The sequence below is a fragment of the Tamandua tetradactyla genome, chromosome 21, assembly GCF_023851605.1.
Source record: "Tamandua tetradactyla isolate mTamTet1 chromosome 21, mTamTet1.pri, whole genome shotgun sequence".
Lineage (NCBI taxonomy): Eukaryota > Metazoa > Chordata > Mammalia > Pilosa > Myrmecophagidae > Tamandua > Tamandua tetradactyla.
This window is the reverse complement of record NC_135347.1, coordinates 23,468,785-23,487,390: the sequence shown is the minus strand read 5'-3', so window position 1 is coordinate 23,487,390 and position 18,606 is coordinate 23,468,785. Positions and strand designations below refer to the sequence as shown.

The 18,606-nt window shown below is 36.0% G+C and overlaps 1 long non-coding RNA gene across 1 annotated transcript in view; it reads left to right on the top strand.

Moving 5' to 3' along the window:
• The window catches only part of LOC143665305 (uncharacterized), a 121,677-nt gene extending 117,414 nt beyond the window's left edge, over positions 1-4,263 (top strand). Inside the window, exon 3 of the long non-coding RNA XR_013166854.1 lies at positions 4,157-4,263. This is a non-coding gene — a long non-coding RNA (uncharacterized LOC143665305). The remainder of the gene's footprint in view (positions 1-4,156) is intronic.
• Positions 4,264-18,606: the final 14,343 nt, after the last annotated feature.

Genomic DNA, 18,606 nt, shown 5'->3' with positions numbered 1-18,606 from the left:
CCTCAAAACTTAGTTACTTAAAACAATGATGAATAATTACTTCCTCAGTATTTTCCAGAATTCTGTGGACTGGGCCAGGCAGATCTTCTGGTCTAACCTGAATGGTATGCATGCCTGGGTCCTGGGCTGGGTTGATTGTCATGAGTTTATTAAGACAGCTGGATCCTACCATTTGGCTTCATCCTCCATCAGGCCATCCCAGTGTTGCTTCATATGGATGTAGAAAGATTCCAACGGCAAAACAAGAGGCGCCCAACACTTACATCACTTAGTGATGCATCCTTAGGCACAGGGAAAATAAGTAAAAGAATATGATATTGGAAACTTGACAAACCTGAGCTAAAATTCAGTTTCCACTTCTTATTTACTGAATGCTCTTGAGCAAGTTCTTCACTCTCTATGTGACTCAGGGTTAATGACAGAATTAATTGAGATACCATGTAAAAGTGAATCAGTTCATCACCTGTCAAGTGGTAGAATAAATAATCAGATACCTTCTACCATCACCTGCCTTTTGAGCTTGTTTTTCTATTCCCATGAGCAGTCACCCCCCCACCTTCATCCCTCCACATACAAAACCTAAGATACCACAGTGTTCCTTACCTGGAATAAAATATTGATGTAGTTGTTATATTATTGAGTTAAAACATATATCTAGAACCATGAAATCCACTTTCTCATACTTAGAGCAATAAATAATAGCTATCAGAGCTACCCCTAATTAATTAAAATTTCCTTCTAATTTTTTAGAATTCTTGAAAGGCAGGGCTTCCGCTGGTAAAAATTCAAGGATCAGGGACATAATTAAATTAGTCTAGTCTCTCTAGTGACTTAAAATAAACTTATATACAAAACAAATAAACCAGAAAGACGATAACAAAAAAAAACCTGAGAAATGTTTTCTTTAGCAGTATAACTTAAAGATAAATGCAAATCCATATCTCTTAAAACTTGCAAAGGGATGTATTTAAGTAATACAGAAAACTGTTTACAGATAATATAAGGGTACCAGGGTATTTTCCACTAACAAGTATGTCAATATTGTACAAATTAATAACAAAGAAAAAATGTACTAATGAATAGGACCAACAATGAATAGGACCAATAAATGAATATTTATACATAAAAATGAAAAATAGTCTAATTCTTTAATTTTTAAAAAATGCACATACTTTACATTAATATGTTGAACTATTTTATGTTTAAAACTAGGTGAATCCCTTTAAGAGATCGCATTTTTCTGGCCTCTAAGGGGAAGGGATATCTGTTTTCTCACTTTCCAAACCAGAGATGTCTCTCTTCTCCTCCATCCCCCATTCCCTGCCCAGCTTCTCTTCTTCAGAGATGGAAAAGTTAATCTAGTTGGACAAATTCAGGATGCTGTTTCCTCATAGTGGGTGGAAACACACAGCCCTCCAGAGACTGGGCCATAAACAATGCCAAGACCCTCAGGGTCATACCATCTTGTCCTCTTCCTCCTTCTCACGTGAGGGCTTCGTTCCTTGGGAGTTCTCACTGTGCATGCTTGAGAGCTGAGAGAGGAAAAGATCAACGCTTAGGTAATAAGGAGAGGCCTTCTTGGGTCATGAGCTTGAGGCCCAGAGAGCTCTGGAAATCATACTGCTGTTTAAGAGCACATAGAACAGTCCTCGCTCCCTCATTTCTCATTTTGATTTGTGCATATGGCTTCTTCAAGAACTTCATAAAAGGAAAAGTGATTGAGAAGACCACATTCAGACCTCCTCTGTTCCCTGACTATAATACTGTGTGCCACCAAACCCCATCTTGAGTTTATTAATATATATCATAGAAAATATGTTGACATGTTGTCAATTAAAAATAGTGATTTATTAAAATATTATCAGAACTTCTAACTAATAAACATTTTTTTAACTTCTTCCGGAATTCCACTGCACCCCAAACCAAGGGAGAAAGGTCATCAAGTAGATAAGAACCAAAAGTACATCCAGAAGTAAGGATACTTGCCTCACTGCTTCTACCTGAATGTTGATCTGAAGGGAATAGGAACTACTAGAAACTCAGTCTCATCCCCCAGAAAGACATGCTCACATCTTCTGCATTTCTGTGGAAGTGAACATATTTGTAAATAACCTTTTGAACATATTATTATGAATTAAGCTGTGGTCGAACTGAATCAGGATGGGTCTTAATCCACATGACTGGATACTTTAATAAAAAGAGGAAAATTGAATCCAGTTAGCAGAGAAAGCCACAGGAGTAAACAAAAGACAGAAGTGTGAAGAAGCCAGAGGAAAGAGAGAAGTCACAAAGTGATGGAGACTGCCCTCAACTGAACCTACCGATTCTGCGAGAGAACATGGTATGCTGACATCTTGATTTTGGACTTGCAGTCTTCAAAACTGAAATGATAAATGCTTGTTGTTTAAGCCAGCCCATTAAGTTTATTTGTCATGGCAGTTCTGGGAAACCGAGACAGGTGCTCATGCTGAAGCTTTGCATTACCATTATGAAAATCTGGAATGAAGTTGAAATCCCTGATTTTCATAAATCCCTAAGTGCAACTTGTTTAGCCAGAAGACTACATTTTCTGTGGACAATGCAGAACAAAAAGTAGCTGAACTACCATGAGCCAGACATCACTCTAAGACTTACCTGAATTATATTATTTACTCCTCACAAGTCCATGCAGTTTGCTTAGAAGTACATGGCGAAACCAGGATTCAAACAGGTGATCACCAATGTTTATAGCAGCATTATATACCAGAAGCAAAAAATGGAAGCAACACAAGTATCCATTAACAGATGAGTGGATAAATAAAAGGTGGCATACATATATGATGGACTATTTTCAGCCTTAAAAAGGGATGAAGTTCTGGCACATGCTTCAATGTAGATAAATCATAACAACATTATGCTAAATGAAATAACCCAAAAGGACAAATATATTGCATGCTTCCAACTGCATTAAATATTTAGAATAAAACAAAAAGTATATTAGAGATATTACTAGGGCCTGGGAGAAGGGATGAATCTGATGCAGTTATTTCAAGGTATAGAATTTCTTTTTGGGGTGATGAAAAGGTTTTGGTAATAGATGGATGTGGAGAGCGCCATATTGTGAATGTAATTAATGGCCCTGAAATGTACACCAAAATATTAAGGTTAAAATGGCACACTTCATGATATATATTACCACAATAAAAAAGAACAAACAATCTAATTTTATTGTCTACTCCTAACTGCTCCCCACTGCTGCCTTTAGTACACACGTCTACCAATGGATACTGTTTTAGTTAGTAAGCTGCTGGAATGTGATATACCAGAAACAGAACAGCTTTTAAAAAGGGGCATTTATTAAGTTTCAAGTTTACAGTTCTAAGGTCATGAACATGTTCAAATTAAGGCACCAACAAGAGGTTACCTTCACTCAAGAAAAGCCAATGAAGTTTGGGGCTTATCTCTCAGGTGGGAGAGCACATGGTGATGTCTGCTAGCTTTCTCTCTGAGTTTCTTGTTTTATGAAGCTCCCCAGGGGCATTTTCTTTCTTCATCTCCAAAGATTTCTGGCTCTGTGAACTCTGTTGGTTCTGGCTGCTCTAAACCTTTTGCCAAAATGCTTGCCTCTTAAAGGACTCCAGTAATCCCATCTTGAATGGTTATAGACACATCTCCATGGAAACCATCTAATCAATTGGGTAGGTAACATTTCCATGGAAACAATAAAAAAAAAATCCCAGGCAGCAATATTGAAAGAAGATTAAAGAACATGGCTTTTCTGGAGTACACAAGATATTTAAACTGGCAGATACTTTTATTCAAGCATCAAATATGCAGAGCCTCCTATGTACATAGCAATCTGATGGATGCTGCATTGAATATAATGATACATAAGTTATGGTGTCTGTCCTCAAAGAGTTAACAAACCTGGAATGAACCAAAATGTATCACAACTATCTGACATCAAAAATGTATACAAATATATGTATAAATATGTGGTTCTGATGCAAGTAATGATAATTAAGTGGCATAAGAGGAAAAAGGCTATTTCCTGGCAAGATGATCTTCTCTAAATTCTCTCCAGGGATTTCCTTGGATGTACTAGAGAGAATTTAGATCACAAGTTTGATTTTAGTACTACAGGAAAATTAATGACATAACTTTCTCTGTTTCACAGCTGCAGAAGAATTGTCAAGAGCATGCTCTATCCTGACTGAAGTTAAAACCAGCTAGTCCACTCAAATTGAAAGTTTTCTACATATGATGACCATGTGTGCTTGGAGGTATTTATAAATCAAATGTATGTAAGTCCAAAAGATCAAACTCTTCACTAGCTACTTGGCTTTAATGAATTGTCTTCTATTACTTCTGTTCTCTATAAATAGATTAAGCACAATGACTTCAATTCAGTGTATAATTATTCCAAATCTACTGTGTACAAAGCATGGCAGTATGTCTGGATGCAGGGCGGTAGAGCACATTAAGGTGAAATAGATCAGTGACTACTCCAGAGGAGATTGCATACTTGTCTAAAAGACTGGTGACTAAATAAGCCATTTTAAACAACCAATAAAAGGCCACCAAAAAAAAAATCTAAACTTCAAATGGTAAAAACACCATCTGTCTGTGTTCCTTTAATCTGGGCTGCAAATTTTACTAATTGGTATTCATGAGGTCATATTCTCAGAGCTCTTTGCCCTCTGTAAGAAAAGCACGATGAGAACTTTAGTAAGTATTAACTCTGGTTTCTTGAATGATCATACATAAAACACAACTTCCCATATACACCATATTATTAACATCTTGCATTAGCATGGAACACTTTTTACAATTGATGAAAGCACATTTTTATTATTGTACTGTTTAAACTATAGTTCATGGTTTAACTTAGGGTTGATTGTTTATGTAGTCTGGTTCCATAGATTTTTTCTTTAATTTTTACTCTGTTACCATATATAAGAACCTAATATTTCTCCTTTTAACAACATTGAGATATATATTTCAGTGCTGTTAATTATCTTCACAATGCTGCGCTACCATCACCACCATTGATTACCAAAGATCTGCATTGCTTCAAATAGGAAATTCACAGATTTTTAGCCTTAAATTCCTATTCCCAATTTCCGCCATGGCCTCTGCTAATCTTTATTCTAGATGTTGACTTTATGACTTTGTTTAATCTAATTATTTCACACCCGTGATATTATATAATATTTCTACCTTTGTGTTTGTCTTAGTTCCCTAAGTCTTTTTAACAGTTGACTAATATTCCAGGTATGTATATACTACATTTTATTCATCCATTCATCAATTGATGGACATTTGGGTTGCTTCAACCTTTTGGCAATTGTGAATAATGCCTTTATGAACATTGGTGTCAAAATATCTGTTTGAGTCCCTGCTTTCAATTCTTTTACATATGTACCTACTAATGGGATTGCCAAGTCATATACTTAGCTTTCTGATGAACTGCCAAACTGTCCTCTACAGTAACTGCACCATTTTACACTGCCACCAGCTATGAATGAGTGTTCCTATTTCTCCACCTCTTCTCCAACACTTGTAATTTTCCATTAGCCCTTTCCATACCATTGTGAAATGGTATCTCACTGTAGTTTTGATTTGCATTCCTTCTCGGTTCATGGTGTTGACTTTTTCATGTGCTTTGTGAGTTTGGGTATATCTTCTTCGCAGCAACTTACGAAGAGTTGACTTTTATCTTTGGTCTATCTGTTCTGGGGGTCACAGTTGGCAATATTATCACTTTGTTCTTTCTTTCTACTTCTTAGTCATTTCTTCCTACTTGGAAGGTAGTTGAAATTCCTTAATCTTTAAGTTTTACCTATTTTGGTAGTTGAAATTCCTTAATCTTTAAATTTTACATGATTATAACGATTACTTTCCTTTCTAATTTTGGTCTACTGGAATGTTCCAGAAACCTGCACCAAAATAATAATAGTAACAATAAATTCTATTAAAATAATTTTTCTTAAATTGCATGTGTCATCAATGTTTCTAATTCCCCACATTTCTTTCAAAAGTTGCTATAAAAAATCAATTGACAGGTATAAGAGTGGGACTTAATTTAATCCGGGCATTTAGAGGAAGGCATTCCCTTAAACCTGGCAACCAAACATTAAAGAGAACAAGTTCAAAATTATAATAGGCACGGAAGAAAATCATACATAACTAGCATTAGTCCTTCCAAAACGCCTCATGCTCATGCTTCTTTTGAACCAGTGTCAAAAAAAACAAAAGCTAACAGTTGTACTTAAGATAAGTTTTTCTCTCCTTGGTATGATGATAACAAACTTGGATCAACTATATGTGTCTGTGTAGATAAAAGGAAGAAATGATCCCTGGTATTCCATGAAGGGAATGTCATCATACACAAGGGTAACTAGACACAAATGTTATAATTTAATGGACCAGCTACGCAAACTTTCCACGGAAACACATGTTAAGAAGTCGAGTCCTGGCCTTCTCACCTGCCATGACCTCAGAGACAGAAGGAGTCTGAGTTTTTTCTCTTTGTTGCTTTGTATCCTGAAAGTGATTGTCCTAGAATGGAAAATAGTCTGTAAGCAACAGTTTGATCACTGTGGAAAACCTGTCATCATAATAACTAAAGAAAAATAATCTGAACATGATCTAATGAGACTATTGGATGTACAGAGTCAATAGGTAGATATGTCTAGGTTTTAGTGTAGTAGAGATCATACAACTTACTTGAAATTTTACCTGCAACTTATTTTTATGTCCCTGCCTAAAGCAAAAAGGTAAAGCTCTTGAATGGCTGGCTGGTGCTTTGGAGCAGTTTGTTAGCTAAGTTTCTACAAGTAGGTTTTTTTCCAAGAAGAAAACATATTTATTCTTGAACCAACTTCTACATAGTCTAGCCATCTTTGCTTTAAGGGAAATCTTTTGGGCTAGGTTTAAATAATTTCCCTTAAGCTAAGAGTGAGGATCCTTTTTTCTCATGTCTGAAAAAAAAAAGTCTGCCCTTAACCCCAGGCATTTTGTAATGGTAATTATCGGCCACCAAATTTTTGTTTGTTTGTGTGGAGGCAGAAGGGTGAATAGTCACATTTCATTATCATTTTCCTGACTGTGAATTGCTAATACTCTTGAAAATAAAAATATACTTTGGATGGCTCTGTTAATAAGAGCCCAAGGAAATAGACACATTTAACACAGAGCTAAAGCTAAAGTTAGGCTTAGATTCAACTTCAGCTCTAGTTGCAATTAGACCTTTGACTTTCTATTCTTAGTAGTAATAGAAAAAAAATAGAAATATTTTCTTTTTGAAGGCAATGTGTTACAATCAAGAGAGTTAAGAAGAGTGGAAGCAATTCTCTGGACATTTCAGGAAAATTCCCGACCCAAAAGAAGCTGGTCAATATGAAGTGCAATAAGCAGATAACCATATACCTGGACAAACGTCAGTAGTAAACACACCTGCATTTTCCTTAACCAAGGGTATAACTGCTTTATCTTGTAGCTAGATATACTCTCTATGGGGCTATGTTTTCGACTATCAGAATAACGTATTCCTTTACCTAATGACTTCATGGGATTTAATATAAAGCTAGCTCTAAAAAATAAAAATACCATGAGCTTTTGCTACATGGTAGCCTAAAAATAGAGGATCAACCCATAATAATCTATAAGAAGCTTTTCAGTCACAAATAGGTTAAAAATATTTTCAACTTCATTTTTCTATGTAAAATTAATGCAAAGTTGAATCAATCCAACTTTACAAATCATGTATGGCTCATATGCAGAGCCCCATAAATTGAAATAATTTAAGATTTCGTTTTACATTAACTACTGTTCGTTAATGGGAAATTGAAAAGCTAAAACAAGATCTCCAAGCACTTTTTTCTTTTCTCCCCCTAGAGCTCCAAACTTATTTCACTCTCATTACCTAACCAGCCCCCAAACACACTTTGTAACCTCAGGGAAACAAGTTATTGTAGATTCTGCAAAAATTATAATTATAGTGGTTCTTGGAAAGATTACAAGCTGCAGAATGAAGGGGACAAAATAACGCCTGCAGAAATCCATTAAATCACAACCACTATAGCTATCAAAGGAATGGAGGTAGTCCTGTGCATCTGGGGTGGGGGGTGAGAGGAATGCATGCATTTAGAGAGAAAGAGAAAGAAGTTCAAGTAACATAAATATCTTTAAAAATTAATATTATCATAAACTAAAGTGAAGCCAAACTATGGAAAATTGCTGAGTGTTCAGGAATATGCCATAATCTTTTCCACCCAACCTTTTTCTTCAACCCTTCCCTGTAGAGAAGGATGCTGCCTGTCTCACTTTCCAACTCACCACCTGGGGAGAAAAATGATACCCACTTACATAAAAAAAATTCACTAAATGTGGTTTACCCTAAATAACGTCAAGGAAAAGAATTAGCAGGAGGGAATTTAAGGATCCCCTCAAGGAATATTTTACTTAGGAAAAGAGTACCTGAGATCTAGGCCACTAACAATTAAAGTCATTAAAGTAGCACTTAAGTTGCTGAGTATCACAACAAAGTAAAACCGTAGACAGGCTTAAAGTTTAAAAAGCTTTGACACCAATTAAGGGTTGACAATATTCATTGTCATTGTTTCCATACTTAATTTTTTTCTATTCTTTTTTATTTAAATAGGCCTTTTCATTTGACCTTTGTCCTCAGCTAAGTTTACACTTTCCTCAGTACACTGAAGTCAAATCAATCTTCTTAGTCAGAAGACAATTTATCAGTGAGCCGTGAATCAAACATGTACTGAAATGATCTGCTTGCAGCGATAAATCGACACTCCAAAATTCTCATTAGGATTTATTTCTGTCAATGTATGCTTTTCATATACTAAAATAAATCTATAAATGATAAAATGAGGAAATACCTTTGAATACTGGAAGCAACAAACTTACCGAGATTAGAATAATTACCACATTGCTATGATACAAAGAGAAGCCAGTCAAGCAGAAAAACTGGTCTCATGTATAAAGGAGATGATGACTATACTATACTGATTAGACACAACTTCAGGAAATCAGATCTGTACTTAGCAGGAGTTAGAATAGGAGAGACCAGTTTTTAGGTTTGCTTCTGGAAAATTAAGATAAAATAACTATGTTGCTTTTAGGAAAACAAAATTTCTCATTTCAGGACAGATAACCTCGTTCTCTCATTAACCTCATTAAATAGGATATTCCAATGCTGCAGGACCCCTTCTGTTAGAACCATTGGAATTACCCAAATAGTAGTTAGAAAGAGATTCTCAAAGTTCCCTCAGCAACTTTGGCGTCATCTGGATATATATTAGAAATCCAATTGTGAGTCCCCAGCCCAGACCTACTGAATCAGATACTAAAGGTGACTGATGCAATTGAAGTTTGGGAAAACTGAACTGGTGATAGTTTCCCATTCAAAGTCGATCCCAGACTGTAGTAAATACAGTAAACTGACTCGGGTGAGGCGTGGCTATCACCCCAATAAATGTCAGCTGAGATTAAGCTAGATTAATGGCTTTGTATAAAATTTTCACACAAATGAAGGTTAAAAAAAAAAGGCCCACCATTGCATTTGCTTTGGGTCGAGATAGCTATTTCAAGTCTTCCATCATTTCCAAATAAAGAATAAATTGAAAGAGTGCGAAGGAAAAGAAAAGTTTCTCATAAATAAGTGTCCTGCATGCCTGATCCTTTTTGTTTTGCTTTGTTTTGTAGATAAAGGACTTCAGTAATGTTAAATGTTACTATCTTTAAATTAATTTGCAGTATTGAAAATTCTAAACAAACAGGTACATGGATTTTTTTTACTCCAAATCAAAGACCAGATCCAACTGATATGACATTTCTGGCTTTAAAATTATTCCCCAGCTGGAGTATGATAATTTTAGCTCAGTTTTGTTTTGCTTTAAACAAAATAAAATGAGAAGCTAAATCATGAGCAACCTCATAAAGAAATTTCATGGTTCCTAGAAGGATTTGTCTTCAGAATATTTGCATAATCTTAAAATTCAAGAACTGCTTGTGGAAGTTGTAGAACACTCCATACATTTTGCAGAAGGGATTTATAGCCTCTTCCATCTTAACTATTTGACAGGTTTTAGATTGTAGACAAATTGCATCATAGACAAATGTACGTGAAGGCTAAAGTGGAAGCAAATATTTCTAGGGTGGTGATTCTCAAAGTGTGATCTCAGATCAGTAACATCAGCATTACTTGGGAACTTGCTAAATATGTATATTCTACATCCCAGAGTTAATGTGTCAGAGACGCTGAGAATGGGACTTAGGTGAGTCTACAAGGCTGCCTGGTGATTCCAATGCACACCAAAGTGTGAGATTCACTGTCCCACTGGAATGAGTACACATGCTTCTGTCTTCCAACTCATAAATATTTTCCCCCAAATTATGATAGCCTTTTTAAAATAAATAATTTATGCATTCATTCATGTGGCTACAATTTATTGACTGTCCACTCTGGCCCAGGAGTGTGCTAGGAACTGAGGTGTAGTTGTGAAGAGAGCATTGTCCTACCCTCACTGAGCTTCAGACCGTGCAGTTGGATGGACAGGAAAAACAATAAGAAAGCTAATAAATACCAGGTATAAAGGATTGTGAGGCATGTGCATAAGGTATTATGTAAGGAGAAGCAGGGGGTGAGGGAAGGAAAACTCAGTTTAGATAGAGGAAGCTGTCTCCCTGAGGAGGTGATATTTAGGAGGAGGGAACAGCAGGAGTAAGGACCATGCATTGGTAAAGGGCCTGGGGAAATAGGACGTAAAGCAGGTAGAGTGTGACTGAAACTAAGCAAATAGGCTGATGGTGACCAGAAATGAGTTTGGAGATGTTTTAAAGACACGAGTTTCAATGTCACTGCAATAAGTTCAGATAAGAGATAATAGTGGCTACTTACAAAATTCCTTGGCTACTCTCACTGTCCATCATCAGTATAGAGATGCAGCATCTTTCTAGAGATTCTCAACTGTTCCTAAGCACCATGTAGATGCATTACATGCAGGAAATAGACTGAGGAACCGAGAGAGAAAGGATAAAGGCAGTGAATAAGGTAGAAGTTCTAGCCTCTACACATGCTGCAACATCATATGGAAAAGATTTGCTTGCAGATTTTCCAAGTATAGACAGGGTATTATCTTTCTTATATTTATTATAATAATTAGTGCTATTTTTTTATTGGCAAATAATTCTTGGCTCAGCAGCAGTGCTGAAGTTAGTTTGCTTGTAGAGAAACAGTACTTTCATTACTTCCCTGTGTCTTCCTCAAATTTTATGTTTGTGCATATGTGTACATGCACACACATTCATGACATACATACATATATATACATATATATATATATATACATATATATATCCTTCATCAAAATTGCCAACCCTGTCACTTCAGTGGTGCTCTAGAATAGAGTACTAGTATAGTCTGCTTCTGGATAACATCTCTACTTAAAGGTATCAGAGGTATCTCAAACTTCATTTAGCCCAGAATAGAAAAATACAGCAATAAAAAAATTAAACTTAATTTTCCACTCATACTTGTTCTTCTCCTATTCTTCCCCATTTAGAAAATGGCACCACTATCCTCTCAGTTGCTCAAATCAAAACGTAAGGTGATTTCCTTGATTATTTTCTCTAAATCCTTCTCTCCTCCACACCTAATCCATCATCAAGTAATAGAACTCAATATCCAAAAGACAATTCCAGAAAGTGTCCAGTTCTAACCCAAACCACATCGATTATTACTGCGGCATCCTAACAGGTTCCCTCTTTTATTCTTGCAGCTTATGTTTCATTCTCAACCCGGAAGCCAAAGTGTTACTTTTGAGAGAAAAGTTGGATCATGCTTAAAATACTGCATTGCCTACCTCATAAATAAGATGGAAAATGTACTCCTTCAATCACGCCATGTGCATTTCAAGTGCCCATTGGCCACATATGGCTAGTGGCTAGTGGTTAATGCATTGGACAGCTTAGAAAACATGTTCCTCATCACAAAATGTTCTACTGAACAGCACTTTTCTTGATAAACTTATATTCCCCCTCTATTTCGTGAATATGTCGGGTTTGTTCCCTTCACGAAGTCCCATCCTGGCTTTTCCTTCTCCATGAGTTTTTCTCTCCTATTCTGTATGTGTAGCTCCTTTTCATTCATAATTCAGAGTAAATAACATCTTCCCAGAACACCCAATTTGTGGGTGCAACCCAGGCACTCCCTTCATACCACAAAATTTAGATTTCTGCACCACATTTATGAGTAACTCACACTTCTCTGGGTCATTTTTGGTTGATTGGTTGGCTGGTTCTTTGGTTGGTTGTTGTCTGTCTCTCCCACTATGACTTAGGCCCCATAACACTGGGACCTCGTCTGTCCTGTGTTCATTGCTCTATCACTTGCATGTAGACTGGCAAATAGTAGGGACCCAATAAATAGCTATGGAAGGATAGGTGGCAAGGGGCTAGGGGAAGATGTGTTACCATTCACAGTAAACACTGATTCAAATATATTAATATAAGGGGGATGTGAGGGTAGTTCAGTGGTAATATTCTCGCCTGCCATGCAGGTGACCTGGGTTTGATTTCAGGCCCATGCACTCCCTGCCCCCCCAAAAAACAAACAAGCAAGGAAACAAGCAAAAAAGCAACCAAACCAAAAAAAAATTCAATAAATGATGCTGCAATAACAAGATACTCACATGAAAAAAGGATGAAATGAGGCCCCACCATACAGAATACAAAAACTCTAAATAGTATAATACAGAGAGTATATATATATACTATTTAGAAGGAAAAAATCTCAAAAAAAATCAATATAAGCTCCTGATATATATGAAATAATTACTTCAGTAAGTTCTTTTTATACTTTTAAAGTCCAATGTTCCTACTCCAGCTCTGCCTCTATTAGGGGCATATCACTTTGTTTTATGAGTCTCCGTCGTATTTGTTAAAAAGAAACTCAGACAGGAGTTGAAAGATTCTTTCAGGTTCCAAATTCTGGGTTTTTCTAAAGAAAGTGGAATCCACTTATTATATTTAGAGAATACCCATCTATGGACCCTTACAATAGCATGAGACTCCCTGAACTGCATTTTAAATCCTCATCACATTGCACAGTATTATGGTGCCTAAATGTTCATGAAGTAAAACAAAAATAAGCAAACTTGATCACACAGTATTAGAGAAAGTTTTGCTTAAAGAAAGTAAGCTAGTCATGAAATTGGAATTTAGGGACACATCTGCTTAAAGATACCAAATTAACCACACTCTGATTGTTAAGAATTGATCAGGTTAAATTCAAACTATCAACATCCTTACATTACCTTGCTGTAGGCATGTCAATTCATATAGATATAGCCAAAGAGCTAGGTAAACACAATCCAATCCTGAAGAGAATTCCTCTAGAAGTTTCTAAAGAATGAAAAACACACCCTTGTTTGATGGTTTATTGCTCAAACAGGATAGGTTTATAATAATAGAGTTTTTCTGTATCTACTGAAATAAATTTTCCAAGGAACTTACTCAGAAGAAGTATTCACATCAAAAAACCCAAAAGGGACCCCTCTGATAGACGCATGTGGTTCCTTCACAAGATTTTCTTAAGCCAGGAATTTATTCTATTCATTTTTGTATCATCCCCAATACCTAACAGATTACATTGAATATTAGATGACCTGAAAATATTTGTGAAGTAATGAAGGTTTTAAAGGGGGGAAAATGAATCAAAAGAGAATACAATTTTCTTTTTATATTAAATTATATCATTTTAATTAAATTCTGGCCATTCAAAAAGTTCGTCTTAATTTTTCATATCCCTTTTAGACACTCAGGTAGGAGGCTGAGACTATTTTCAGAAATGAGTGTAGGCAACATCTTCCAGTTCAATGTCTTCTAATACAAACATAGAGATGAGCTAAGAATTCTCTTCATATCCAAACTGCTGAATAAGAATAAGTTCCAAAAACAGGAGAGAGCCCACACCGCCAAAGATAGCTTGTTACCAGAGCATTGTAATACTTGAGATTTACTGCTTATTAAAATGCAAAAGGCCATTACTTTCCCCCCAAGAACAAATTTTGTGAACAGAGATGGACCTAGATGCTTTTAGCCCATTTCCTGAATCATAAACAAAGAACTTCATAGCCAGCAACTCTACGAGATGTAAAGAGAAGTGTGTTATAAGACCCTTATTGGATTACTCAAAGGCTCAGTGAAGATACTTTCAAAAGTGATATAAATCAAAGCTAACTGCTTGCATAAAAAACCAATCAAGCTTTTGAGAATATCTTTGTTCCCTGAGGTTGCACAATTAGATTTAGATACTTCTATTAGGACCTTTGCGATGGAGCATTCTTAAGTAATTATGAAATCTCAGCCTGGAAAAACACCTGGACAGACTCCCAAAGGAATTAAATAGATCTTTGGTTTCAAATATTTGGATACTTTATAGAAGTAGCTCCTCACCTAATTTCTGGGGGGAAAAAATTCTCCCTTGACTGCAATAAATTAGTATATTAATTAAGATGAGATCTAGAATTTTTCACATTAGTATTACCAGCACTAAATAAATGCTGCTAGAAAGAAATAAACCCTTAACAGAGCTTACATTTGGGAAATAACAATTAAACCAAAATAAATAGAATCTTTGGGAATGCTGGGAATGTTATTTAGTAACATGAAACCATTTCTCCTCCAGAATGCCTTCTGTCAACCAAGATGGGACTCCACAAGCTGAGTGAGAGATCTCTTTAAAACAACACAAAACAATAGTGACATCTTGGCTAAAAAGAATTTGCTGTAAGGCATAATATTCTCCAGAGATCCATGAGAAGGCTTACGTTTTCCTTTGTAGAATTGCCTTGTGGTCAAATATTTCATTTTGCTCTAAGCTCACAAACACACACAAATCTTGATCTTTTATAAAGCTGACTCTTGCCACTTGGAATAGCAACAACCATGTTCTAGAATGACGGTTTAAAAGAACTGACATTTATTCACTGCTCACTTTGAGAACTTGGGAAAATCAAAAATACTTTCCAAATGTTGGTTCTTCAGAAACTCTATCTACAAAATCAAGCACAAATGCACACCGCCCCACTTGTAGAAGACTTCTAGGATGAATTAGCACCACTTGACAAGTATTTATTGACTAGTAATTTTGTGCCTGGGACTGTGCTAGATCATTGAAAATGCAAAGTAATCACAAGTTATAATTTATGACATCAAGAAGTCTCGTTTAGTAGGCTAAGATAAAAATATGTGAACAATATAAGACAATAGTAATTATGTGTTAAATTCTGTGGCAAGATTTAAGCGTCATAAGAATGCAGACACATGGAAAATCAGCAGAGTTTATCAGGGTTGGAGAATTTCATAAAGAAAGTGCATCTTAACTTGGGCAAAGGGATTTAGACTTGATGTGATAAATTGTTCAGAATAATTGTAGGTTTTTGAGCAAGGAAGTGACAGATGAAACCAACACTGGAGGAAAATTTATGTGACATCAGTATGCAGAAAGTCTTAGATGATAGAAGAGGGTATGCTAACTAGAAACCTAACACAGTATCTCAGGGACAACATGATAAAGGCCTGGGCTATAAAGTGGGTTATGGGAGTAGAGAATTGACATTTGGAAAGAAAAATTGATAGGTTTTCATAACGAAGTGGAATAGTGGAGAGGGATTATTACTTAGAATATGTATTACAAGAGTTAACAACCAGACACCCATAAATTATAATAACCACTGTCTTAGTTTAAGTTTCCCTGAAGCACAGATCACCACAAGGGTGTGGATGCAAGTTGTTTATTCTGGAGAAAGTTCCAAGAAGAAGTGAGGAAGTGGAGAAAGAGAGAGAGAGAGGCAGGAGAAGAAGAAAAGCTAGTTAAGGACATCTTAATGAGCTGGTTAGCGATGTGAACAAATAGCCCTTCACCCTACTGGTGACAGACTTTCAAAAAAACCATGAAGAGTGTGTTTTAGAATTGTCCAACCAGTGGCTGGGGAGGCTGGGAATTTATTCATTTACTTCTACCCCATTAGTTGAGGGTTTCTCCCAGTGGCATTATCTTCTCTGCAAATCTTAGTTTGTCTGTCCTATGGGGCTGAACAACCTTCTGCCTTAGAGAAGCAGAGCAGAGGCTCTGTGATGTCGGTCGATGTGCCACACTAACGATGGAACCATATCTGCACTGAAATCAGGTGGGGATGTGGAATGAAACAACATGAGCAACTATTATAAACACACATATAGACAAATGCCTAAAATAAGGGTATCACGTGACAGAAGCCTCTGACAGAGGTGGAGCTCAATATTTAGTAACTCAGGTTCAGGACTCAGCAGTCATTGGGTAGGGATTCAGTGTCTCCTCTGCAAGGTTTTGTATAAATTTCTCTATTTTCCTTTAGCTTTCCTCAGTTTCCCCAACAGTTAAACACTGATGATATTATCTAACTCGAATCATTGTTATGAGTACTCAGTGAGTTAACACATGTAAAATAATTAGCTTACTGTAAAAAAAGTGCCCCAAATTATTGCACCTCAGGAATTTTTTAAATTGGATTCCCTAGGGAAATTTGAAAAATAAAAAAGAAATAAAGTCAAATTAGTAGCAATTGTCAATACCAGACACCCCAAATTGAAATAAGCATTTTAGCATGCATTCTTATTCCAAAAGCAAGATAGCTATTGGCCCTTTTTAAGGCACGTAATAAGCTCTGAGATAATACTAGCAAAGAATGTGCTTAATAGCTAAATACCTCATCCAATTAAAAGTTCATTTTCATCAAACTAGTAAAGAATCATTCCATAACCACAGCTCACCTGTTTCTGGCTGATGTCTCTCCACAGCACTCCGCAGTCATTACAACCATCTTCCTTCCAAGATGTTAAGTAGCTGCCATCTTCATGCACACCCACCCACAGCAGACAGTACTTAACGAACAAACTTTAAAGATAAAGACCAACTAAAAGTCAATCTGCATATCCAAGACCCATATTCGCCTCCTTTACTCATTATGTAAGCCTCAAAGTGAGTAGGTTCTATAGTAGTTCATTTGGGGGAATAACAGAAAATTATATATAGACTCATAAAATATTAGCGCTAGAACACAGGCCCATAAAATATTAGAACCAGAACTGACCTCAGAGATCCAGACTCTGCATTATAAAATGAGTAAACAGACAAAAAATGTCAAATTATTTCCCTGCAAGCTGCTTATCTCTTGTTCCACCACACTGTCTCTTAAAAAGTTCCCCCGCCCTCATGTCACCCTCATGCCTTTGCCCATAGCCCATGTCCAATCATAGAAAGTGAGAAAGTGAGGTGACAGTAATTACATCAGTTAGCAAGGAACACTGGAAGATGTCTTTCTCACGAAGAATTTTCACCCTGAAGTTTTACCCCTGACCCAGCCTAATAGTGCACCTAAAAGAGTGTTCACTTAGACACTTAAGCAAAATTGAGGATTTCCACAATGTAAATGGGAAGTTTGGGGTCCAAGGGGTAGGAAAAAAGGGGAAATGGAAAATATATCAATGACAAAAGAGTAAAAGGAAGGAAAGAAAAATATATCCAAACATGACATCAGAGTAAGAATATATGGCTTGTATTTTTAATAATTCTTTTACTAATTAAGAAAAAACATACATGATCATTGTAGAGAATTTAGAAAATATAGACCATAAAGAAGAAAATAAAAATCAACCATTATTCCTACTGTTTAAAATTTTTTACTGCTAATGGTTTGATATGTTTCCCTTCACCGTTTCTTTGAAAACGTAGACAAAATTATTTGCGAAGTGGTGTCCAGCTTTTCCACATCATTTGATGTTGTAAAAATTCTCCCAGTTCACTGCGTAATCTTCAAAATAGTATAAAAATGTTTTATAGTAGCTATACTAACTAGGAAGCATAGGAAAGTAAATTTCCTGAAAGGAGGTTTTTTAAAGTATATCTTCTCAAAAATAAAACTAAGTTCTCTGCAATATACTAGAAAAGGTTATGGCTTATGCACAAATTAAAAATTCAGTACTCCATCTACTGTTACAATTTTGGATTAAAAGTAAAATAATATATATTTGTTCCATATGGTTACAAGAAAAGGAACATACCGATATCTTTTCCCTGTCTGTACATATATGAAAGATGGTTGCACAGGTGGCTATGATAGAGTGTTCATGTCCACATTGGCGCCTGAAATTCCTTTACCAAGTTATAAAGCCTTTTATTCTACAATAAAAGTCAAAATGTAAATAGGCCTGGGAAAGAAAAGTGATGCTTTTTCAGACTAAGGTACAATAACAGAAAACAGAGCCCTTTCTGTGAGCAGATGTGGACCAGAGACATAATAAAGAAAATGTGAATAAACTAGTTACCCCAAGAAGAGAGTGTACCTTCTCAAGGTACAAGAAAGCACCTTTTCAAGTCACAAAGTATTAGAAGTTTCTGCAAACAAAGATGAGGGATATTAAAGATGACCATTATTCCCTCCTCTTTTCAAATAAAGTATCAGTACTGGCTCATCCAGAGTTCACCAGTAACAGCTAAATGAACTCAGCAGTTGGAATCCACATGTGCCTGGCTTCTTCACTATTCTCTCAATCACATGT